This window comes from Cygnus olor, chromosome 5 (assembly GCF_009769625.2).
Source record: "Cygnus olor isolate bCygOlo1 chromosome 5, bCygOlo1.pri.v2, whole genome shotgun sequence".
In the NCBI taxonomy this organism is placed as follows: Eukaryota; Metazoa; Chordata; class Aves; order Anseriformes; family Anatidae; genus Cygnus; species Cygnus olor.
The window spans coordinates 60,121,088-60,147,374 of record NC_049173.1 but is presented as its reverse complement, the minus strand read 5'-3'; the positions used below and the strand labels follow the sequence as shown (position 1 = coordinate 60,147,374).

Sequence of the window (26,287 nt, the reverse complement as noted above, 5' to 3'; positions counted from 1 at the left end):
CACTGTGTAGTCTCACGGTTTATGCTCTGACAGTAACCTGTCCCAGAATTTAATAGCCAAAACACACTTCTTTCAGATTTTGGACAAAACCATCCGACCAGACTTACAGGAGCAGGATTTTAAGAGGAATGTTAGAGCTTTCCCGATGGAGTGGAGATGTTGCCATTTTTCTAGTCAGGGGATGCTTTTTCCACCCCACTTCCTTGCACCTCACCTCCCTTTGAAAAGCAGACAGCAGTCTGCCCTCTGTGACTCATGTAGTCCTCCACGAACAGCAGCTCCAGTCGGATAACCCTGATTCTTTCCGCATCCTTTAATTTCGCATCATTTTGCTTCTGCACTCCTTTAAGTTAGGACAGCTAGATCAAGATGGAGACAGTCGGTGCTATTTTTCCTGAGGGCAGGATTATCTTTTAGGGGAGTGGATTGCTTTTGTTTTTCTCAGACAAATAATCCTCCTGTCCTTTTTCCCAGTACGGATTTTTATACATTCAGAGGGGCCTTGTTTAGGCAGAGAGTGGTGAGGCCCTGGAACAGGTTGCCCAGAGAAGCTGTGGATGCCTTAACCCTGGAGGTGTTCAAGGCTGGGATGGGGCTCTGGGCCTGGGCTGCTGGGAGGGGTCTCTGCCCACAACAGGGGGTTGGGACTGGATGGGCTTTAAGGTCCCTTCCAACCCAAACCAGTCTCTGATTCTGTGTTATGTGGAGACAAATCCAGGAACTCGGAATGACCCAGGAAAGTTTCCTTACTATTTCTTAGAAATTTTAGGGGCTTGCACTAGGTAGCCTTGGCTCCCTGCTCTGACAGTAAGCCTCTCTAACTCTAGCAGCTGGAGAGTTGGGCAATGCTATTATGTTTGTTAGTGGTGGGTTTTTCTTGTTGTTTTTGAAAGTTATTAAGCCCTAACTGTTCCCTCAGAACAGTGTAGGAGGTCAGATGAAGGTTACCTCCCTAGCTGGTGCCCACGCTACTAGTCGCTTGAAGAGTATTCGTGTTGCTTCAGGTATCTTTGGATCAGTTAATATAGCTGTAGTTTACATGTGTCATTGAACAGAATTAATATTAGAAGAGGAATTATATAAGACTAACAGCTTTAAAAACAGCAGGAGCTGCTATTAGAGTGACATCTCCAATTGATGTCATAAGCACGCCAGGGAAGAGCTTGCCATTCCACTGCAGAACGTACTGTTTTGGTTTCTAGTTGCTTACTCAGAACAGCAAAGACAGAACAGAGAGGCAAGAATTAAATCCTGTAGCCACAATGCTGTATGTCATCCTATAGTAACCAATCAGAGATAACTGGGTAAAGTTGTCTGTGTAATAAGCCAGACACGAAAAAGTAAGTCTGTCTTAATGAAAGTCTCTAAAGTACTCTGAAATATCCCTAGGACATGAAATTGCTGAAGTGTTCATACAGTTGCTTTATGATCAGAATAATTCAAAATTAAGTAATATAAACAGAAGTTTACCCTATAAAAAAGGCATTCACCATATTGCACTGTACTCACTCACCACAATATTCATTCTAAAAATAAGATCAGTTAGAGACAATCACTGCAGTTGAGGTCAGGATAAATGAATTTTTTTTTTTTTAACTTGTAAAAGAGCCCCAACTGGCAAGGACACACCTTAAAGCTCTGTACCTACGCATGCTGCTAAACATGTTTATCGTGACGTGTATCCCTTGCTATTTCCTATGGTTGTTTTGAAATGATACATACACTGACCTATTTATGTGATTATCTCTAAGGCTTACATGTTGAAGTTAGGTTTAAATTTTAGAGTTTAGCTGTTGTTAGTCATGTTACCATGAAATGACACGATGCATTATTATGCCACGAAACAGGTGTTTTGAATATTCTATGACATGTTTAGAGCCAAAAAGACATACTTCGCATTATAGTAGTAAAACTCATATTACTGTTAAGATCACCTAATTTGGATTTCTTGATGCATCTAATAAACTCTTTTCTAGTACCTCTGCAATCAGAATTTAAAAGTATTAGAATTTTGCTCAGCTTTTTTAAGTCAGGGATAATGTATACAGATATTTATTTTTCATCTTTCTTTTCTCTCCCTCAAGTCCCCTCTCCTCGCAGACATACTGGGGGACTTACACCAGAACACTGACACAGACATTATTCTCCTTTATTTGTACAAAAATAGCAGACCACACTGGTCCCCACTGAAGTCCTAATTCCAGGTGTTAAGCTATCTTACTAAAACTGTTTCCTAACCCTTAAAGTAAAATTATTTTCTTTTTACTAATCTCTAAAAAAATTAGAATTGCTCTATTATTGCAAGGCAAGCAGCCAAAGGGGTTAATAATCAGAGCAGCAAGGCATGGTTAATGCCATGCGCCTCATTTTGAAGCCAATGCTTAGACTGTTCAGTGGAGTAACTTTAAAGATACGTTGTCCTTTGCCTCGTCAGGATGAATGATTTCTGATGCAAAAGCACACAAAACACACAGTGTGGTTTCATCCTGTCCTCTCCTGACACTTCAATTGTACATTGAAACAGACCGATGGAAGTGGCCGAGTTTTTGCTCCAGACTAACTACAGGAAGACTGTTAAATATGTAATTACTGTGGCATTCTCTATGAAGTCTGATGAGCCAATTAATAGCACTTTGTATTTTCATGGCACTTTGCCTCATTATTGGTTAAAAATACTTTTACCAATAAAGTTCTAGAGCTCTCCTGTAAGTCATTTGCACCATCATACAGACACAAACTAAGGCAAAGTTAGCAAACCAAATAAACCATCTACAATTTGGAAGGTTTTTTTCTAAGCACGTTCATCAACTTCCAGCACCATGGTGATGTGACAACATGCCTTGCAAGAATAAGACCAACGACCATAACACCACTGGAGTTATCTGTAAGTCTCAAGAAGTGATAGCTGTTATTCCACAAGCATAGGCAGGGGCACCAAGCTTTCTCTACAAAACCAAATGACTTGACAATCCACCTTTTGAAAACTCAGTGTAACTACATAGATTTATACCACCATCTACATATGGGACCATCAATTTGAATTTGTGATTAAGACATTAATTAACCCAGCAACCATGATCGAGCTGTCTGTGAAATACATTAACTACATTAATATTATATTAACCAAGTAACCAAGTAAAGATAAGAACAACCTCCAGCTCAAAACATACCTTTCACAAAACCAAGACCAATGCAAAACATATCTAAAAGGCATGCTAAGAGCCAGGCCCTTAGCTGGCATTCACCTTGACCTGAAGAACAAATGTGTCTTTCTACTTTGTGCCTTGCTCGAACGGACTTCTAAATGAGGGCACTTACCTAAGGAAGATATATGAGAATTTTGAACACTTAATTTCCCCCAATACTACCTAGAAAGCAAGCAGATTGTTTTATGTCATCCTATTCTGGAATTATTTCATTATAATCTTTGCTTGGAAAAAAAAAATCACCCCTCAAAAGACATTCTCTCAAACTACTTTTTTGGCCTCATCCTTTTCTCCCCTAGTTTGAAAGCAAATGACCTTTTGCCACTCCATCCAATCTTGACAATTGTAATGTCAAAACCAAGCTTTCTGCGCACCAACAGACTTCGTGTGGAGCTACTTGCTGTGCCAAAACCCCAACACAAGTCATAACATTCCACAGGAACTAGATAGATGAAATGAAATAATAATATTAAAAAAGGTATTATGCACTATAAGGAAATCACACAGTCAAGAAACAGCGAAATCCAATGTTCCATAAGATACATTCTGCTTATCAGGAAAACCTACAATTACTTTCAGAGCCCGGGAACTAAGATCCAGTACTCTCTGCTTATGCACTGTTCCTGCTGTTTCACATTTCTTCCCACCCTCCACTCCCCCAGCTAGATAATTAATTAAACACATTTAATGTTTGAACTTTAGAATTACCTTAAATTTTGAGCATTCTCTCTTCCTGTAAACTTTTCTCCTGTGAAGCAAGCATGTGTGAAAATTCTGAGAACAAAACCCAGTACTACTGAGCCCAAGTTCAATGCTTTTAACCAACCAGCTTCACTGTCTGCAAATCAATCTGATCATTTCGTAGATGAAAACAAACCTCTTCTTCACACACAGACTATTTCAAAGATCTGAAAAGATCCCAGTTGCTAATGTGATTACACCTTACCAATTTTTCATTTTCTGAGTCAGAGCTGCTTTATACAACAGACAAGAATATTTGCAAGTGCAGATCTAATTGTTCACGAGTAACAGCAGTTTATATATCACAGAATTAGAATCACAGAATCATCTAGGTTGGAAGAGACCTCCAAGATCACCTAGTCCAACCTCTGTCCTAACACTAACAAGTCCTCCACTACACCATATCACTAAGCTCTACAGCTAAACGTCTTTAAAGACCTCCAGGGATGGCGACTCAACCACTTCCCTGGGCAGCCCATTCCAATGCCTAACAATCCTTTCGGTAAAGAAGTTCTTCCTAATATCCAACCTAATTAGTAATTAGTTTAGTTCTCAAATAACTGAACTATACAAAGATTATTACTGTTTTTGAAGGAAGGCACCACTGACTGTAAGCATAGACAGGTGAATCTGAATTTAACACTATAAGATGTGACTGGACTATTGAAGTAATTAAGAGTTTTTTTCTTTACACCTGTTATACATACATTTCTTTGTGTCCTTCCAAGATACAGGCATTTCCAAACTGTTCCTGAGTACCTCTCTCTTCCTGATCAGAAGTACAATCCTAATTATACCAGCCTTTCTCAAACCCTGGTCTCTGAATCAGTACTTCCTACAGAACTTCAGGAACTTACAAAAAGCCTTAAACATTCATGGTTTCTTTTTTCTTTCTTCTTTTCTTTCTTTCAGGTGCATGTTTCTACTGATTTGTTCTGCACTTTTCCACTACAATAAATCACCCAGCATTATTGGTCCCATGTGGTTGCATGCCTTTCATTTTTGTGCACTAAAATCCAACCATCTTATTGACTGCAGCTACTTTTAAATACACTTTGGTGTCAGCGGTGATTTACTTTTTAATTACATTATTTTATTTTAGATGAGTGGTCCCATTGTTTTCTTAATGGCTCTTTTAAAGGCAGTACTCAAAGAAATGAAACCTCAGCATCTGAGCAAGGAAAATGCATTAATTCACAATTCCTTACCAGAAGAATTTCCTACAATAACATTCTGATGAAAATATCATTACACTTCCCAAATCTTTCACATTCTAGCATGATGATTAAGGGTGTCATTTAGTTGAAGTATGTTCTAGCTCAGCATTCTTGGGAGATTCCTGCTAAAAAGACCAGCAGGGGCAGTGCAAAGATAAGGTTATTTCTGTCTCTCTTCCAAAAGCCCAGGAGACTGTATTACAGGTTTTCTGTTTCAGCTGCAGAGACAAATTCTGAATCCAATGCTCATCAAAATTAAAGACAAGAGATTTGCTCTTAGTAGAAGGTCCATTTTTCACTTCTGATACGTGTATGTAATTTCTTGTCTGCAGTAACACATGTATGCTGTATCTGGGGTAATACTGAGTGTATAGGTAAGCTAGTTAGTATTTCTCCAGGGAGAAATTACATTCAGTAAAAACAAAAACATCACAATCTGTTGCAGAAACGTACTCTTTGGAATGGAAATGCGAAGCAAGAAAACATTTATGACTCTGGAAGGTACAACAAGTTTATCCATGTTCTGCTAAGCTGATTTTAACCAATATTTCCTAATAAAAATGTCCTGGGAATGCCGTGTATGTTGTTTCTCTGACACGTGCATGAAGCATCAGATACTAAAAATATTTATTTAATCTTATAAAATATTTGACGCGTTGTCATTACACTGAAACATTACAACTACAAATGATAAATATTTCCACTGGTTTCAGATCAAGTAATTCTTCATTTCTGTCCAGTATTTATCTGGCTAAGTGAAGCACAGGAAATTCTAAATTATTGTAACATTTTTTTTGTATAGGATATACAGTATTGAAAAGTAGCCAAAATAATAACTGTGGCTCAGAATTCCTTCTGATTTGGTGTTTGCCAAAAAAACAACAGTGCCTTGCAGTGCAAGGCTAACATCATAGTGAGGTGCAATTTTTTTTCTATTTTTTTCTAGTTACCTTTACCTTTCTGAAGGGTATTTTCTGTTCCTTGAAGCAATCATCTTCACAAGAACAGAAAGGAGGGTGGAAAAGGAAGGTAGGCTAATGAACAAATAGAAACAAATTGTTGTCATGGGGGCCTTAACACTACTCTGAGTCTGGGTCTTGTTTATCCAATAGTAGAAATGTGTGTGTTTGCTGAAAAATATGTAATACTTGGCCAAGATCATTCTCCAGGAGCAGTTTGCAACCCTTGCCCTCCTGCACCTCTGAACTTTGAAGGAGTAGGTCCAAGAAGAAACTGAAGCAGTAAAACCTGCGAGACCACCCCAAGAGAAGCATTACCAACAAATGCCTCTCTTCACCCATTAACCAGACATAACAGTCATCTCCTTCCTCTTCTGAAGATACTCAAACTGTAGGTGCCCTCCTACTCTCCCTGTAGGCACACTCAGAACAGCCACAATCTGGTTTTAAAGGCTTTTTGAGCCTTTCAAAGGGCACACTTCCGTTCTTCAACTGTAGAGTGAAAGTAGAAAAAAGATAAACTTGTAGTCAGTTCAATTTTGGAACTAAACTCTTCCATTCAGATACAAATATTTATCTACCAAAAGCCTTACAAGCATTTCTGAGGATAGAATGTAACATTTGTTATTAAAAGCAAGAGGTTCAGCATTTGTTCCTGCTGTGGTCTTTTGTTGGTATTAGAGCTGGGAGCTCCTACAGTATTCATTAGCTCTGTGTGTTTTGTTTTTTCATCTGTTTGCTTACCTAGGCAAAGAAGAGAAGATTTATTTAGAAGCTCCATCATTCTGCAGCCCACAGAAGGCTTCATGAATGCACAGTACCAATATTTCAGAATCTATACCCTCTACATATGACTGCTTGCCATTATCTTTACCACAACATTAGCTCTGATGTGTCCAAAAATCTCTAGGGTAAAGAAATGACTTATGAATGAATTACCTGAAGCAAATCATCAAGAAAATAAATTTAAACATCACAATCTGACATTCTATTTCATTAACATTCTGGGGGAAAAAACATAACAAAAAAAGAACATTTGTCAAGTTTTCATGTCCACGTGCAACACTTCTTATGCCATAACACATATTGAAGTTGAAAACAGAGCCTTGTGTGGATATCAGTGAACACGGAATTCCAGTCATATGGATTTATTCCGAGCACCATAGTACCTGGTCCTGTGAAGTGAGACACTCACCAACAAAATATCATGGAATTTTGTTAGCAATCACAGAAAGTCAAAGACAGGATCTGTCTCTATGTTTGAAAAGTACCTGGAGTATTTTTGTCTCTAAGCTTAATAAATAAAAATGGATGTGTTTAGCGATTCGGCCTGTTTGCAGCTTCCAGGTCTTCAGACGGCCAGAATTTGCAGATCCTATATGATTGTCATTCATGTATTCCCAGTGTATTCAAAGACCACCTGGCTAGATGCATGAAATGTAGTTTTATTTGCAATCATGATGGTTAAGAGAAATCTTATAGATTCTTGAACTGTAAGGATGTTACAGGTCTTTCTGGATATTCTAAGCAGTTTCTAAAACTATTTTGCTTTGATTCATTTGGAGAAAAATAGAAGACGGAAAAAAGATTCAGAGAAGTGTTAAGGTTACTACTAACACCTTCTCAGACATATTTAAATGGGAAGCAGATTGTAGATCTGTTTATCTCAAGGAGAAACACATTCCTAAGGGTTTCCATGAGTCTGAAAGGGCTGTGCTGGTGAAGAATTGAGAAAAAGACCTAACAATCTGCTGCCTTGCAACTGCAGATCCAGTTGAAGTGGGAGCTGCTGTCAGCTTCTGCCAAAGATAGAGAAGTCTACTGCTTTATCTTTAACTTCCAGATCTTGCAGAAGACATTGAAATTCCCAGAAGAGACATCTGATACGAATCACTTGGAACAGTCTGTTATATCCATTTGGAAACGTATGTTTGTTTGTATTTTAACATAAGGCCCCTTGAATGAAGGGGTGGGGGTGGGGGGGAGTCTCTTGAGAAGCAAGGGCCCTATCTTGTTTGTAGAACCCCTAGATTTTTGTGTGTTTTTCCAAAAATTTGGGCTTTTGTTCCAGGCTATGAAATTGAAATACTTTACAAGGAAATTGGTCCTGGAAAATCTAGGTCTTAAATCACCACAGGCTGTTGTTGTTATTGAGGTGTTATTGAAGAAAGTCCAAGACTGTTACTAGCTTGTGTTGCCGGAAGATGGGATTTTCCATTTTAGGAGCAGGAGCTAGCTTTCTTAAAATAGCTCAAGCAAAAATAATCATTTGCTTATGAATTTTTGAAGCATAATTTCTTCTGGAATACATTATAATTTAAGGACTTATTATTAAACAAAATTCCCCTACCGTGTTCATTATACTGATTTCCATCTATACCAGCAGGCAGCTGGTGTCTGGGTGTCTACAGAAAAATCTCTTCTCAACACTCTCCACTGATCAACGTGAATCTGATTAACGCTTTTTCCTGTCTTCTTATCCATGCATTTCTTCTTCAAAATCTGCCTGGAGGGTGATCCTTACTTTATCTGATGGCAGTAAAGGACTTATTCTCATCGATGTACGTAGGATTTGAGAGAACTAAAATTTAGTAAGAGCTTATATATCAAATGCTTGACATTTTGGGGCTGTTTTGTAAGTGAGGATCCCAGCACAACAAAGAGTCATTAACTGCTAAGAATTATTCACTTATTCATTATATACACATATCCACAGGCAAAGTTCTTGTCATAAAGTTCATGTTCTCTGATGAATGGAGAAATGATTCTTGAATTACAGTTAATCTTGTGCAAACTAATGTAAAATATAGCACTTTTAACATATTGCCTTAAAAAAAGAGTAATCTGACGAACAGCTTGAGAAATTAATTTACAAGCACCAAATCACTATTTATTGACATAATATAGTGCTAGCCATTAATAGTATTTAAAAGTTAGCATTAGTTATAATTCTGCTTTTTTATATGAAATATAAAAGCAGCCTTTCAATATAATATTTCATCCCGCTATTGAAGTGCTGTAATTTCTTATAGGCGTTCAGCCAATAATACAATATAGCTTAAATACGTAATTCTGTAGCATAACACTTATAATGTAAATCAGTGCTTTTCTTATCTTGTTTGTAGAAACTGGATTCTAAAACCCTCTGATTAGAGACAAATGGTGCTATTTTACACAATAATGAATGGAAAATTACTAGTCTCTTTTCTACTGTACCTCACATAAGTGTAGAATATATGTGTTCATTAAAGTATTTGCCACTCTTATTTAACTTAATAAGCTTTTGTTAGAAACTGAAACTTCAATAAGTGATTGCTCCTTTTGCCCTGGGAACAAGGAAAACAAAGATTTATTGCAAAGTAATCAAAAATACCCCCTTAAATAAACCTTGAACAAGTTCTTTAAAATGAAAAAGAGTAAATTATATTCAGTGTTCTGATTAAAAATATATATATAAAAGGAATAAAAATAATAATTCAATTAATATATTAATTCAGTGAGCATCAAAGTAATTTGCTACTATAAACTATAAAGATGAAGTTTGTGTATATACACTTAAAATCTGCAAGACCTAATATAGTATCCAACATATCCTAAATCCACAGATAATCTGTGCATGAAATAGAAGACAGAAGACATATTTGAACTAGGCACAAGGCTGATAACTGATACTTAAAAATAGAATCTTATCTCCTTTGTTAACGTTTTTCTGGGATGAAGGTCCGGGACTGGGGAATGTCTGCTTCAGGGGGAAAGTGGCACCAGTGATCCAGCTCACTGGTAGTCCTGACCTATCTGGGGCTGCGTCATCATGATGCCAGGCTCAGGCACTTTCCCAGCGCTCCCAGTGAAGGCCAGTATTACTGACTGAGCTGAGAGAAGATTACAAGAAAAGATTAAAATCAGTATTCCAGTGCTCCACGACAGAGTGAGAACAGAAGTTTAGAGCGCAGATTTCTCTCTATTGCTGATCAAAGAAAACTGAAACACAGAATTCCAGGGGAAGTGGATTTGACCTGGAAGGCTTGTATAAGAAGTGACCTGTAGTGGTTATCAAAACTGACAGCTGAAATTAACCCTTCTAAATCTCAGTACCTTGATCTGTGGAGCCTCACTGCAAGCAGTGGTATCAGCAGCCCTTTCAGCTTTGAATATGTGCTATGATGCAGAATAAAATGTGACTTCTTGCTTTTTGTTTTAGATACTTTCAAAGACATTAAAAATGTTATGCCTGCTACCTTGTCTCAGCTAATTAACATCACAAAACATGATGAAAGCACACCAATGTTGATTCACTAACAAGATGGTATTTGGTATGTCTGCAGTGCCCTCTTGTATGCCTGTTCCAAGAACAAGCAAGTCTTTTTTAATGAATACTTTCACACCATAAGCTCTAAAACCACTGTTTTAACCTATAGTGATTTAGTAATTAGCATTAATGAATTCTCACACAAACGGTATGGGGTATGGGAGAAACAGTCATGCAACTTCATCTTCCTGGTTCAGTATTACTTTTTTTCTTGGTTCACATGCAGTTTTTACTGTCTTGCTACTCCCCTTTCCTTCCCACATATTTTTTAACATCCTGTTGCCTTGAATTGATAGCTGCCTAGGGCATGGAATATCTCTGTCTTACACGCCTATAAAATATAACACATCTATGCCTAGAGGCACTGATCAGGTCTTTAAGGCACTGCTGCAGCACCAGAAATCAATAATACTTGGTATGGCAGAAATGAATGAAGGTTGCTGTAAGTGAAACCATCCAGGAATTAATAGCTTTGTAGGTATGGTAACAGAGATCGTTCCCAATTCCCTTCCCTTGTCCTTCTTCATTGCCCAAAGGATTTACAGGAAGAGACAGGTGATGGTTTCTCTCTGTGGGATAAATTTGTTTGTGCAGATCTCTTTGTTGCTGTAACCAGGCTAGTTAAAAGCTAGTTTGGGTCTCTCTGCACTATACTGCAACCACTGAACCATGGAGTAGACACACACGAGCAAGTTTCATTTCACAGAAGTCATCTTTGTAGATACTTAAGTCCTTCTCGATCTGGTTAAACTCCTCCTGTTCTTTCAGAGTCATCTAAGGTCACTGCATGCCGACCACAGTGTGCCCAAAGCCGCTATCTCCTCTTGTGTTGTCCCCACACTCATTCCTTTCTATTACCAGTCAGCGGTACGATATGTGGCTAGAAGGATCTTCAGTCCATCTAATCCATCAAAACAGCTATTGTGCTGCTGAATACCAGAAACTATGACTGGCAGAAAGGATGAGACATTTGCACAATAAACACAAGATTTTGCCATTTCATCTAAAGCCACAGGAAGCAACAAGTTCTTATCCCAGGACAACAGTCATGGAGAGAAACAAGGAGAAAAACAGAGGAGGGGAAGGAAGAGATGGCGTTTCGATTAAGGCAATGTATTAAAGCACAATGTTAACGCTATATATTATATGTTATCTTTTTGTTAAGGGCAGCTGTTATATCTTCTTACACGCTATTTGTTGCAGAGCAGGAAGCCTGTTCTGAAATATGTAAGACACTATATAAATCAAGGGCCATTATCAGTACAGCTAGATGACAATTTTTCACTGAAACAATTGATGAAAATAATGATTTGCTGAGGTAGAAAGAGACTAGAGAAATACATGTTTGTTTAATGTATTTCCTCAAAGCTTCAGCAGCTTTCTGCTGCTTGGTTTCCCATCTAGCAAGCTGCTCAGGAGCCTGGGACCTCATTTAATTTGCTCATGACTGGATACTTAAAGGTCTCACAAATCCAGGAGTATCCTGAATACATTCCTAAAGGGGGCTCCGCTTTTTGCTCAAGCCATGACTTTTAGGTTTTTCTGGCTCCCTGCTGTGGAGTTGCGATGAGGCTGATCCTCCCTGCTGCAGCTCTGGGTTTCCAGGCTGCCTGCCGTGTGTGCTGCTTGTTGGCTGCGGCAGCTGGCCAGACAATCCGGCTGGGGATTCGTAGGCTTCTTGCTGGGCTGGGAGCCGTGCCTGAATTTAAGGATCTGCCATTACCCTGGCCAGTTTTCTGAGCAATGAAGACAGCCAGTACTGCCCCACTTTTACAAATTTACAAACGAAAACCCCAACACAAAACAGCCAAGAAGAAGATGAAAAAAAAAAAAAAAAAGTAGTAGTATTCCAGTTTACTGGAAAAGCAAATAATGTGCTGCTGAAAAGCTATGAAGAGCTCATGTGGGTATCTTATTAGGCCACTCTGAGTTCGGTCACCCATAGATGTCAGAGGGAGTCTGACTTGTTTGACTGGATGGATTGAAATACTTGAGATGCTAGAAGAGCATCTTAAAAGCTTCACGCTTTTTACAAAAATACGTGTGAGTACTTAGGAATGTCCCTCTTAAAAACACTACTGTATATTTATATTTCCATAGCCTATTACTGTTGATTAGGAGATGAAAATGCAGAAAGAGCTTTTATCAAGAAGACAAAGTAGTTCTGTGGCATCCTTAAGCAAATTAGCATCCTAAACTGGATTTCTAAGTACATTTTAAGGAGTAACAGCCATTATTAAGCCACTAGATACTCGGATTTTAAATGGACAAAAACACAGGCAATGGTGCAATTTAAACAGGATGCAAAAGAGATGCGGGTGCCAGGATTATTATCTACACCATGTATGGCTGGAAAGTAAGTGCCAATTCTGTCTCCTTGCACATCTAAATCCCTCCATGTGGAGAGACGCTAGTAGAAGAAAGGACAAGAACAGGAGTTTTGCCAGAAGGGTTGTTGCAAGGTCACGGAATGAATCACAGAATCATTCAACAGTTTGGGTCTGAAGCGACCTTTAAAGATTGTCTAGTCCAATCCTTTCTTTGGGCAGGGACCTTGAATATTATGTACAGTTCTGGGCTCCACAACATAAAAAGGATGTTAAGGTTCTTAGAAGTGTCCAGAGGAGGGCAACAAAGCTGGCAAAAGGGCAGAAAGGCATGTCCCATGAGGAGAGGCTGAGGACACTCGTGTTGTCCAGTCTAGAGAAGACGAGGCCGAGAGGCGACCTCATTGCTCTCTGCAACTTCCTGAGGAGGAGAAATGGAAAAGGAGGTGCTGGTCTTTTCCCCTGGTAACCAACGACAGGATGCATGGGAATGGCAGAAAGCTGTGACAGGGGAGGTTGGATGCTGAACAGAAAATGAGTCGTGTTCATAGAGTCTAACAATGTGAGAATGCTTATAGATGTGTTTTATTGAGTCTTCAAATATTTAATTCCCTTATTTGACACAAAATCATTCTGCTCTCTGAAGAAGGAGGAAAAACCTCAGCTTACATCTCTATCAGCCTGAGCAAAAAATTGAACTCTCCTATTTGATATTGCCTTACTTTGACCTTTTGTAAATCCCCTGGTTACTTCAAATTCCGTCTTTCACACCTGGTCATACACTAAGTAACGTAACTCCATTCATTTTTGCCTCCTCGCTGCTTTGCGCTGTGACTTACTAGATTGTACAGTGGTGATGAAAATTAACATTGATTATTGCTGTATACTTTGCTTATGAGCATGCTTTCACTGCTAAACTTACTCTATCTATCATCTGTGCATATACTAATATATAATGTTGCAAACAGATTCAGTGAAGATGTGAATGTAAATGGGTAGATGTGAATGCTGTTCATATTTGGAGATATTCACAAATGAGATGCACGTGCTTGAACCAGACTGTCAATTAAAATATCTTGGATGCTTTTCCCTTGGCAAAAAGCTATACTCAGTAGCATATTTACAAACAGATTTACATTGTTTTTAATATTCCATTTTTCCCAGATGATACAGCAAACATTAAAATACATCAGTGATGAGCCACACGTATAAACAAAATACCCCCCACCCCACACCACCCCCCCCAAAAAAAAAAGAAAAAAGAAAACCAAACATAACAAAAGCAATAGAGTGGAAAAAAATAAACCAGCAACCATATACTGAATTAGAATATGCTGGATTCATTGGTAGCTACTGTGACATTGCATAAATAATCTGACTATAACTCAGTGGAGGGGCATTTGGGCCACCAGCCTGAGCCCTGGCAGATCTGAGAGTGCCACAGAGCAAATACCCCTCAAAGCCCCCTTACCCACATTTATTTCCATTATTGTCTTGAATGTGCTTTCTGTGCACATTCAGAACAATCCCTAAAATACCCACTGCCTCCAGCAGAGTAGGAAGGACCTGAGGTTGATTTAACTGTTATTCTACCTATAAGAGATTGTTCTTGTTTTTTATGATTATTTTAGTAACAGCTTCATTTCTTGGCAATTTTTCTGCCAGTGACACCAAAATTCAGTTATTGCTAGTTTTAAATGCATTAGCCACTTCCCCATAATAAAATGCCCATCATGATTGTTACAGTATCTATTATACTGTTATGCTATGTTATAATAGATTGTTATATCATAGTCCCTTAATGTTTGTTACAGAATTAATGATACACCATGATGAAGTAAGGTTCCTTTTCAACAACAACAGCACCAAAAGAAGATGCTGTGCATTCACAGGTACCTACACAGGGGTGAAATACACTTACAGAAAATACTTTTGAAAAATGTATAAATAGAAGTGACAGCAAAACTTTAGGTAGTCCTTGCAAAAAAGCTGACCAATGTGAGAGAATTTTCCTTTTTTCTGTTCTGTAGATGGCACCATGTTATTTGTTAATATGTGGCAACTGTTACATAAACCCCCACATGGCTGTTTCCATTCTAGTGTTGCCAGAGCTTTTTAAGCAACTTCAAGAAGTGAACAAGTTTGACAGTTTTTGCCTGCACTTATTCCTTATCTCTCAAGTCTTTCAGTAACAAAAATTTTCATTAATTCACCTCAGAAACACTGAATAGATATCGTAGTTGGGTTTTAGGGATTTTGACCTTTTTTTTTTTTTTGGATTGTGTATTGACATATGGAGTATGTTCTACCTATAACAACAACAAAATGAGCACAGTATTTTATATTTTCAAGGAGCAGATGGATCAAGGCTCACTTTTATCTCATATAATGGTATACCAGAAATACAGGGAATTCCATTTAAACTTTTTTTTTTCTTCTTTTTTCCCCTGTGCGAATGGTCAATCACTAGCACAGCTTGCACAGTTGTAGTCTCTCTCTCTTTGGAGGCTCTCAAAAGCTGACTGAATAAATACATTCCTGAGCAGCCCACTTTGGTTGCCCCTGCTTTGAGCAGGAGACTGGACTAGCTGATCTCCAGAAGACCCTTCCAGCCTCGACAATTCTGTAATTCTCCCATGACCCTCTCTGTGCTTGTCCTTCATATCCTGTAGATGACTTGTTTCTGTATACTGACACAGGAAGAAAGAATGAAAAATATTTCTCAAAAGTCCACCAAATCTCATCGTAATTGTATTCAGAAGTTGAATAGCTGTCTTTCTACTTGTCAGTAAACTTGTGCTGATGTAAACCAGAGGACACTCAAAGGCTTTAAATCCACACTTCAGCAACACGATTAATTTTCTTGTCAAAGATGGAAAAAGTGCTATCAACCCGGCTGAAAAGAGGTTATAGACAGTTATCTTATGTTCATAATTAAATATTTCATTTACAGTTATTGTCAAACATTAACTAGAATATGTTTCTGTTAGCCTTTTGCACTTCTTTAGGATTCCACTTGGTACGTAAAACATTTCATTCAAAAAAATCTATTGCTACTCTATTGAAGGTAATATTTTGCCTCATGTATGATTGAAAATAGTACTTCTGATGCTTCTTAACTCTGCTATTTCTGAATTATTTTTTCCCATCACACATGGATATGTGGAACGAATGCAAACCACAAGTAGCCTGACTATTATTACTTACAGTATGGTTATAATAAGATTTCTTTATACTTCTTGACAGTACAAAGAGATCTTCACTTAGTCTCAGTAATGATGCATCAAGGAACTTGCACAAAACAGTCTATTTTAACTTGCATTATGTGTTGAGAATATCTTCAGTATATTGAAGATTTGTGAATGAACTTTGCCCCCCTGTCTCTTCAAACTCCCCAAATAAAACAACTGGCTGGAAAAATAAGTCAAGTGTAACTCTCTTGTTATTTATCCTTAACCAGAATTCACTGTTCTTCCAGTTACAGGTACAGGTTTGCACAGGAGAACATATGAATGTTTAACATGGAAAACTTCAAACCCACAATGGTTCTTAGTGGAATTAATTCCAGAAGATCCAAGAATGACTAATGTCAGTTGGCTCTTACCTGTTTTTATTTGCATGGAGAAAACTAAGAGATCAAATATTTCTAGCCAACTAAAGTAAATTTTATAGCAATTTGTCCCCTTGTGGCTCTATGAATGCAATATGAACTGTGTGTACTCCAGGACAAGTGTGTTAATGCTGTTTCAATTCATCTATGTTTACCAACAAAAGATACAGACTTTGTTTTATAATCAGAGTTTTTGAGCTGTAATGTTATTTTATAGTAGTCACTTAAAAGTTTTTATTTCAATTGAATATATATTAAGTGCTTGTATAAAAATTATAAGCAGAATATTAATTATGCTTAATAAATCACACCTCTAATGAGACAGAAAAATCATCAAAATGAAACTAGAACTGAACTGACTTGAGAAAAGGTCAATAAAATGTTTGGTTATTTTTCATTTTACTTCAGTAAAATTTCTCTTATTGCTCCACATAAAACCGTGCTTGAACTGTAAAATGTATACAGCTCAGAAAAGCCTTATCTTTCCATATCAAGAGCTATAAGGTAAATTGGGTACCGATACAGAGTAACATGAAAATGTATGACCAAACTGGAGCAAAACTGCAGTATCAGGGAAAAAAATAAATGTATATATATATATATATGAAATTCATAGTCAGTTTTTACGTATCAAGATGCAGTTTTTGTATGTAAACAGCTGTTAACAGAGAGTGGAGACAGTCAAGACATCTGCTTAAAGCCTAGCTCAGACTATGAAAATCTGCAAATCTCCAGATAATGGAACATTATCTATATTTGACTTGGGCCCATAAAAAAATGAAAGTACTGTATCCATCCTTCAGAGAATGCCCTATGAAAATACACTGACAATACTGAGGTGCTAAGTAGAGACATGTTCTAGTTGCCCCCCAGTGACAGGAAATCCTAAAATAGAATCTAGCCATTTGGATTGAGTATACCACCTCAAATATGTCATCACACCTAGTGGATTTCTTCTGAGAAACGTTAAATAACCTGTTAAGATTCCTATTAGTTTGCTTTCATGTTCTTTTATCACTGCTGCTAGAAAGTACATAATTCAAAAAAAGTCAGCAAATGCGAAGCCACATCCAGCTATTTCACTAGAGTGACACCAATAAATGTCCTAAATATGAACATATCATTTGTATTCATTATTCCTTGTGCCAGATGGGAGTTTTTAAGTTATTGCTCAACATAATGATTATACAGTACCAATTGTTAACGAACATTTTTACTCCAAAATGGATCCTTTTTTTCCAAAATGCACCCATTTCCTGAAAGGGCTTTGCAATGTTGCCTTAGATAAGGTAACTCCATTCTTTCCCTACAGAATACCTGAGAATTCTACTTAAGACACTGAGTTGGCAAAGGAAAATGAAAGTTTTTGCAGTCAACCACTCCTGCTAAGATTAGCTGTTGTAGATTCTGTCTGCAGTTTAAAAACATCCTCTAGAAAAGATTCGTGTTGACAAATATACCTCTGACATAAATAATTCTGTTGACTTAGAAGAAGCTATGAAAGCTCAGAAGTTATTTAATTTTTCTGTGTGTGTGTTGGCTCCTTTGTTTTGTACTACTCTTTTATGTTCAGTCTTTACCTACTCCTTAACAATGAAGTATTGATGCAAGTGAACAACAACAACAACAAAAAAACAACTGTGCTATCAATTTACCTGCAGAGAAAATAAATTTCTCGCAAATGTTCTGTCAGTAGGTGTCAATGAGACACAAATAAGGAGATAAAAAAGATCTTTCTTCTGATAAACTTTTCTTTTGGTAGTGAACTCCATGTCCATTATAGACTGACAGTGGCAAGCACAGAGTTTTTCTAAGCTATCAAGTCAGAGAACATGAAACAGTGGCATCATTTTTCTAATACCCAGTACACCATCACCCTGGACCTGTGAGCACCAATCAGAGTGAAGGAATAATTCATTCTCCAATCCCAAGGTCATACTGGCAGCCCCAGGAAGTAGAACAGAAAAGACAACGAGGTTTTGTGTTATGCACATTTTACTATTTAAAAATGAGTTGAAATTAACAGCTTATTTTAGCCCAACTTGTGAATATTTACAATTTTTATAGTTTCCTGTTTGGCTTACAATGAGTTGGAACTCCTGAGCTCTGAGGACATGACTAACTTCAATGAGTTTATTTAACCTCTAATACAGTAACAATAATAATTCATAAAACAATTATGAATATTTATAGTAATAGGTCGAAACTCAAAAACAAGAAGTTAACATGATCTATGCAGAACCTTGACCTTGGTCCTTGACATTCCCTTTGTTTTCTTGGTAATGTTTATTTCTTTCAACAAATGCAAGTTCACACAATTTTGCGTTTTATATTGATGCCACATCAGGTATTGGTAAATGTGTAAATCAGTAACGCTCAACATCCAACATCGCCAGCTTTTCACTGAGCCTGCTGGTTTCAGTCTGAAGAGACTGAAAAGCTACAGAAATACTACATTCCTGGGACAGACCAGTGTGTCATGGTTGGGGTGGAGGCTATTAATGGACAGGCTGACCCTACACTTTATGTTTAGAAGTACCCAGCAGTTGCAGCTCCCGTTCAAGCCAATATATTTATTTAAAAAATCATGAGGTAAAAGAGTAATCAAGTGTTGTAATTATCTCTCTCCTGTTTTATCAGAATGTGTCTATATGCCTTAATGACTTAGCATACAGCACAGGTGGCCATGGGGCAGAGGGGGAAAAGGGTGACTGTGGTCATTACTCCAGAGAAATCAGAGTTGTGAGGGAATTAAACATGTGCTTTGAAAAAAAAAAAAAAAATACAGAATCTAGAAAGCCAGTGGGGCAAAAGGGATATAAAGCCTCTTTCCAACTGAATTGGCATAAAGTCAAGGCCTGTCAGAGCAGTAACTGCAGTAAAACTGAAATTGTCAGGTACTGTTAGTCACTGTGTTCATATACTAGTGCTACTGGAAGCATTTAAAGGAAGTGCCAACCACTGCTATTTAAAAACACAATCCCTGCTCTACCCACCACCAACCCACTCCAACCACCAAATGATTGAAAAAAAGCACAACAATTATGCTACTCTGCACATTTGTCCTGTGGCTGTCAAGCAGGGTCAGGAAGGAGACTGCTCAGGTTCTCTTTTGTGAAAGAGATGCAGAACAAAGCCTCTCTGGCATGATTAGATACGCGTTGGAGGTGAGGAAATGGACAGAAAGCATTATTTAAAGGTTACACATGAATACATCCATTATTTTGTAGGTAGATATCTAAAATAATTTTAGATCATTCGTATTTTCTAGCTTTTCTGATACTGGATAATTTATTTCTAAGGAATAGTATTCTTCACAAATACTCCATGACCTCACCAGTGAAGAAACTTCTCAAACATGTATGGGAAAATAAAAAAGCTTTGAGATGTCACCCATGCCTGGTGCTACCACTTATTGGGGATGACATACAATAACCTCTGGATATTGGTATTTTCCCAATTTCAAGATAATAAGGGAATTCATAAAAAAACTTATACGAGACACTTCATATGGTAATGCTAAGTACCTTAGAAAATCGTAAATAATAGGTAATGTCTTTGATCACTCTAACATTAAAATTAATAAACAAAAATTATGTATTCTCAAATACACTGCCACGAAAGAACATAGAAGAAAGCCTACTCAGATAGCATGCTCTCTTCTGCCAATCTCCTCCTTTCCCCAGAGATTTCAAAACATAACAGGAAATCATCAACTATGGAGCAACATTTAGAGTGCCACAACATGTGTCCTCAACACAGACATATACCACTAGCAGTGATTTGGCAAAAAAATATAGGGACCCGTGCTAAAAAAGTAAAAATAAAAATCCTATGATGCGAACTCTGGCAATATGTTGCAGGAAGTTAAGAATAGATCAACTGCACTGCACAAATCATTTGATAAGCTAGATTCAGTGTATAGGTTATAAATACAAAGCATACAAAATATATAATAAAAGGAACGGGATCAGAAAACTAATTTTGGGAATGACTTAGGAAATTTTGGCTAATCAAGTAAGATAAGCCATGAAGATGAACCTGCATAATCAGGCAAACAAGAAGTAGAAGAAGGGACATCACAGAACTTGTCACTACATTATGTAGCCAAATACTGTTCTTGGCTTCAACACACAACGACACAAAACAAACAAAGAGAAAGAAGGAGAGAGAGAGAAGGGGTAGGAGAGGAAGAAAAAGTTTATAAAAAACGTAAGGTATCCGGAAATGGAAAACAAGGCTTTAAATGGGAGGCTTATGCCATTTCATGTATTAAACCTCTTTACAAAAAGGTCAAGGAATGATTTGATTCCTGTCTTTTACTCCTTACTGTGAAAATACTTGAGATAGTAACTATTTCTCAAATCTGGTATGCAGAGGAATATCAAGACAGCTCAAGCTAGAAAATCCAGGTAATATGCTTGCCACTCTGAAACAATATCTCCATCCTTTATAAATAAATTGGAATTGTAACTTTCTCACTTGTACTCCCTTCAAATTAGGAGTAGGGTTATGAATCAACCAAAGAACTTCTTGGTCAAGTTATGACAAAAACTAAGAGGACATTTCAGGGAATGACGGAAACATTGATGAAGTTAAGTCATCAATTTTTTAATTAGGCATTGATACGTGATGGTGCATGAATTATTACAACATTCATCTTACTTGGGACTAGCTAGCTACAAATTAAAAGCAGGAGAGAATGTATTTTGATAATGATAAACTACGAAAGATAAATATTAGCACATGGTTTGTTTACAGGATGATATTTAGAACAACTGCAAAGAATGAGGTGGTCTCTGCTGTGTATCATTCACCAGAATAAATTGCCAAAAAAAAATCTGTGAGGAAGGAGTTTCTGAGAGGTTATATAAATGTTTAAAACTGTGGAGGTGAGGGTGAGAGGTACTTTTAGACAGACAGACAGACAGAAAGGCTCATTCATATACTCGAAGCTAAGTCGAATGTTCAAGAATGAACTATGAAACACATACGTACAGGAACTGAATGTGAACTGAATGTTAGGAAGTAGAAAGGACATAGAAAAAATAATCTTGTAAAGCCTCGGTAAGGATTCTGTAAGGAGCTACTTAGGTCTAAGTGGGCAATCAGCAGGTTTTTGACCTGACTGTAAAGCCAATAAGCCATTGAACTGGATATTTCTCCCTTCCCCTAAACAAAACAGATATCCTTGGGAGTCGGGGATGCCAGTATCCTTTTCACAGGATCACTTTTCAGATTGCAAAATCATTTGTTATTTTACATATACAGGCATTTCAGTACACTTCTTTTCCAAATCACTCCATTTTTACATCCCATCATGTCTACTTACTTGGCTAATGGAAGTAAACATTGAAACAACATAACTGTTAAGGACAAAATGACCTGCTGAATTTAGACATGTTTGTTAACAGAGGAAAATACACTGATGTTCTTTAAATAGAAGCAAGTAAACTGGGAAAACCCCAGCCCCAAAGCACCATCCTGCAACACTTGCAGGAAACATAGGCATATGGTTTCACGGGAGCAGATTAGTGCAGCTGTCATATACTAAGGCCTTTACCTCTGCTTAGTAGATGGAAATCATATTTTCTAAGAATTGGGAGGCATAAAACAAAGGTCATTGTATTCAGGTTCAAAACTGACAGTAGGAAGTGATGTGTCAGATGAAGGACACTAGACACATACAGATAGTGTTACAGGATGCCACAGGACCTGCTAAATGTTTATATGCATTCACGGGGAGACAGTACAACTTTATGGAGGAAGGAATTAAAGGGGGATAACTATATAATGAAAAAAACTTATGTAGCTGGTGGTGTGGATGAGGTTAAAATACTTGAAGGCTGCAAGTGTATCAGGAGGAAACAAAGACAGGCCCAGGCAGGTCACTCAAGGTTTTGCATAAACATCAATGAGAGCAAAACTTGATCCATTTTTACTTTAAGTTATATTTCTGCTCAGTGTCCAACATTTACTCCTGAATCTAACACACATCAGCTATTCAATAATGTTGAATAAGGCATGTTTTATGAATAGGGATTTTTGATTTAAAAGCCAAGAAATAACTACCATTGTTGTTAATGGATGGGAAAGCTTACCTAACAGCATCTTTGACAGTGTAGATCATCCAATTGCTCCACTCTCTCTCTGCAGGATTTACACTGTACCAGTTTTTCTATGGGTAAAATGCAAAGAATGCCCTCCTAATTAAATATGGTCTCTGATCTCGGAATTCTATTTTATTTTTTTTTAAAGTAATACTTACTTGAAAAAGTAATATAACCAAGAATAAGGTAAAGTGAAAGCAGCTGGCTATACTACTATACATTTTTTTTTTCTTGGACAACTGTTACTAAATTAATTACCTCACTGCTGAGTTAATTATGTAATATTAGTACATAAATACCCCAATTAATTATCCTAAGCTAACAAAAAGACAACTGCCATCAAATGTGTTTGACACAACTGTATACACTGAATATAAATTTTCCCATTTGCTTCCCAATCCAATTTTAATTAAACCATTATAAATTTAAGTCATTCTCATAAATGAGTTATAGCATCACAAACTAATCACTCAAGAAAAGTAAATGAAGAGACAATAATCCTTTTTATAATTATACTGCCAGTTAGAATAACTTTAATAAATAGTTCATCGATTTCAGAATTTTAAAGTAAAATGTTCACCAACTGAATGAATGTACCTGCAGACTAATGCATGAAAATGAGCCCAAAAAGATATGAAGAAAATATATTTTTTCAGCAGCCTAGTAATTCTCCATTTCAGCAACTGCTTTTTTTTCTCAGGGACCATTTATATAGCATTAATTATTAATGAAGACAGATCTTGGTTGCTGTCATCTCTTCCTGGGCTCCCCAATATTGTCTATTATTTTGTTTTACTGTTTTAAAACTGAAGATTCAGTTTTGTTAGTACCTAGTTTTGTTACTTAATAACAGTGTGATTTTAAGGGGAAAATCAACAGGTTTAGTCTAATGCTTGCATAACAAAATAACTATAGTCATTATTCAGGAATATACCAGCTGAATATACCAGCTAAAAGCTTATAAAATGGATAACAGCTGATAACAAAAGTTTGGTAAAAGCTCATAAAGTGGTTTTTAATGCTTTGGCTTTTTCCAGTACATTTGGAAAGAAAAAGAGAAATTTCTGACAGTCATAAATTCATAGCCAAGAGCAATAAAACCTCTGCCTTCTTTTAGGAAAATATTTTGAAATTTCATAAGAAGAGAAACATAATTTTTGCTTTATTAAGGCCTCATGTAGATAGGCACACTAATGTCTTCAGCATATCTATGTATCCGTCAACACTTACAGAATTACACAAAAGAAAAACACATGGATGGATTAACAATAAACACTGCGTGAGCTGGGGAAAATAGGTCTATCTGAAAATACATTCTAAGTAACACCTGGAGCTGTCTGTCATTTCTGCTAGCACCAGGAAGATATTAATCACATTCAGAAAACATGTTTTCAGTATTTTCATTGGGAGATTCTCCTTTAACTTCACTGAATAAAATTGTTTGCATTTTTTTGTAAATTAACACTATAAATTGCTTCAATTTAGCCTTTTAAAAGAACAAAATATAACCCTTCATGACCTCACGTTCCTTAATTCTGTCCTTTTCTCATCAAACATTATTTCTGTGATTCAAGAAGTTTAAATCTATTTAATAGACCAGACACGTTCTGTGGTTGCCACTGACATCAACAAAAATAAGATTTTATTTTTCACCAGTGTTGCCATACTATTCAACTTGTGACACATTTTGCGTACGAGTCTTTAGAGAAATAATTCTGGACTATGCAAATCTGAGCCATCAGAATGCAAATTGCTAAATTTCACGTTCCTGTTTGGCCTTTTATTTACTTCTTAGAGAGTGTAACCCTGTGAGCAGGTTGCAATATATACCTTCTCAGACGCCCAAATTATAATTTGAAAACTTACCACAAGCCCATATTCATATGCATTTTAAGCAAGCATATTATTCGCACACTGGGACTCAAGGTTGGGCAAATACATCTTTATGTCTCGCTATTTCCAATAGCAGGGGGTCAGGTAGACTACTGACAGCAGCAATAACTTTAACCAGGGCAACGAAATTTAACTGTAAAACATCACACTCGCAGTAGTACACAAAAATGACAAACAAAGGAGATCGTGTCTCAGAATCTACTCAGGCTGGAGTCGTGCATATTTATTGTCCTGTCAGGATAAGGATGTAACCCACTTACTTCTTGTGTACTGAAAAAATGCAAGTTCTAAGACATCTCCTGATTAAGCCGGAAATAACCTAAATCTAAATTTTGATTATGAACTGTAGAGAATTACCCAGGAAGTTGACATTTGACCCAATTTTATTTGAAAATTTTGCAAATAATAAATCTTCCCCAGAGGAAGTATGTCTTTTTTCACAACCTACATTAATTTGCTTGAGGGTAACTTCCAAACAAGTAACCATTTGAAAGTAACTTGAAAGCTTGAAAGTAACTTCTAAGCAAACAGGTGACAACAGACCAAGATCAATTAATGCCTCAGTCTCTGCAGTGACTATAATCTCCCAAATAAAACAATGTTGTCTGACATGAAGACCTGTGTTCAAGTTTCACAGAGAGATGCCCAGCCAACAACATGGCAAGGTTTTAGAATGAGTTCTTTTCTTCATCCAGTCATTAAAGGGCTAAGAATGGGGAGTTACGTGCTCCAAACTTTCCTTTTGAATGCTATTTTACTACCCCAAGTATTTTTAATTCTGTAAAGGCACTTTTGCTGCTTTTTTCTCTTCAAAAGAGGGAGAGGAGAAAAGAGAAAGAAGGAAGAAAAAAAGGATGAAAGGAGAGGAAGAAAGAAAAGCTGCTGTGTTTGCAGAAAGAGCAGCTCAAAAAGAGATGGGTGTTTTTGTCAAGAGAAGAAAGTAAGATTAAGACCCAAATGAACACCCGTGCTTACATGCCTTGGTTATGGATCAGTTTCCCTTGTCAAACAGAAGCAAAGAAAGGAGAACAAAAATCCCAAGGTTTACCACATAGGCAGAAGGAAAACATCATTTGCTGCTTCCAAAGATTGAGGGATCCTTAACCTTGCGGCTTGATCTAGGTGTGGTAGGCACACACTTGTGGCTGAACTTCGCTATCTCCTCTGGTTCTCAGACATGGCCCTAGGGATCAGGGAGGACGCTGCTCTAAAGGAGAGACCACCCCTTCAAAATAACACCACTGAAGCCGCGTGTGGCCTTCAAATACCAGGGGGAAAGCGTGTTCCTCCCCATCCTGCTTCTCTGTGCAGAAGTCAGGCTCGACCTTGCTCTAAGTTGCGTGGAAAAACTTGTTCAACAAAGTCAAAATGGTTATGAATCCTGTTACATTTTCTGCACAAGTATTTTCTTTTATTAACAGATTTCTTATTTTCAGTCTTCTCTTCCCGTAAGTCTACCCTGTTATTTTTTTACACTCACTTACATTTAACTTCACGTAAACTTGTTCAGCCTTCTAACATATAAAGCTGGCCGTAGGAGTGCCCTGAATGCTGAACCTCATAGCAGGGGTGGAGAAGCAGAGGGAATACAAAGCGTATGTTTATTTATCGGTACTTAAGCACAACCAAACAGACTGTATCACATTATTATTCTGATAATAGGATTTGCCATGAACCACTGCCATATTTCTTTATGAAACACAGTAGTAACCGAGAAATATGGACTGCTTTTAAACTGTTGCAGACAGTGCACCCCTGTTTTCATTTTCAGTTCATAGTATTAAAAAAATGTAGCAGGAGATAAAGATCCCTGGTGTGTGGTAGTACCAGCCGCAACATCACGTCACTGCCACTCGCTTTCACTGCAGTTATCTGAAACAGGCGGAGGTGGGGAGCCAACCTGGGAATCTGCTTC

General features: G+C 37.3%; 1 protein-coding gene and 1 long non-coding RNA gene across 4 annotated transcripts in view; one reads left to right on the top strand and one right to left on the bottom strand.

The window, feature by feature from the left end:
• The window catches only part of LOC121071566, a 299,785-nt gene extending 283,410 nt beyond the window's left edge, over positions 1-16,375 (top strand). The window contains exons 7-9 of the long non-coding RNA XR_005820694.1: positions 6,152-6,193; positions 6,872-8,048; positions 16,238-16,375. This is a non-coding gene — a long non-coding RNA (uncharacterized LOC121071566). The remainder of the gene's footprint in view (positions 1-6,151; positions 6,194-6,871; positions 8,049-16,237) is intronic.
• The window catches only part of SPON1 (spondin 1), a 350,491-nt gene that overhangs the window by 37,314 nt on the left and 286,890 nt on the right, over positions 1-26,287 (bottom strand). The gene's annotated exons all lie outside the window — the stretch shown is intronic.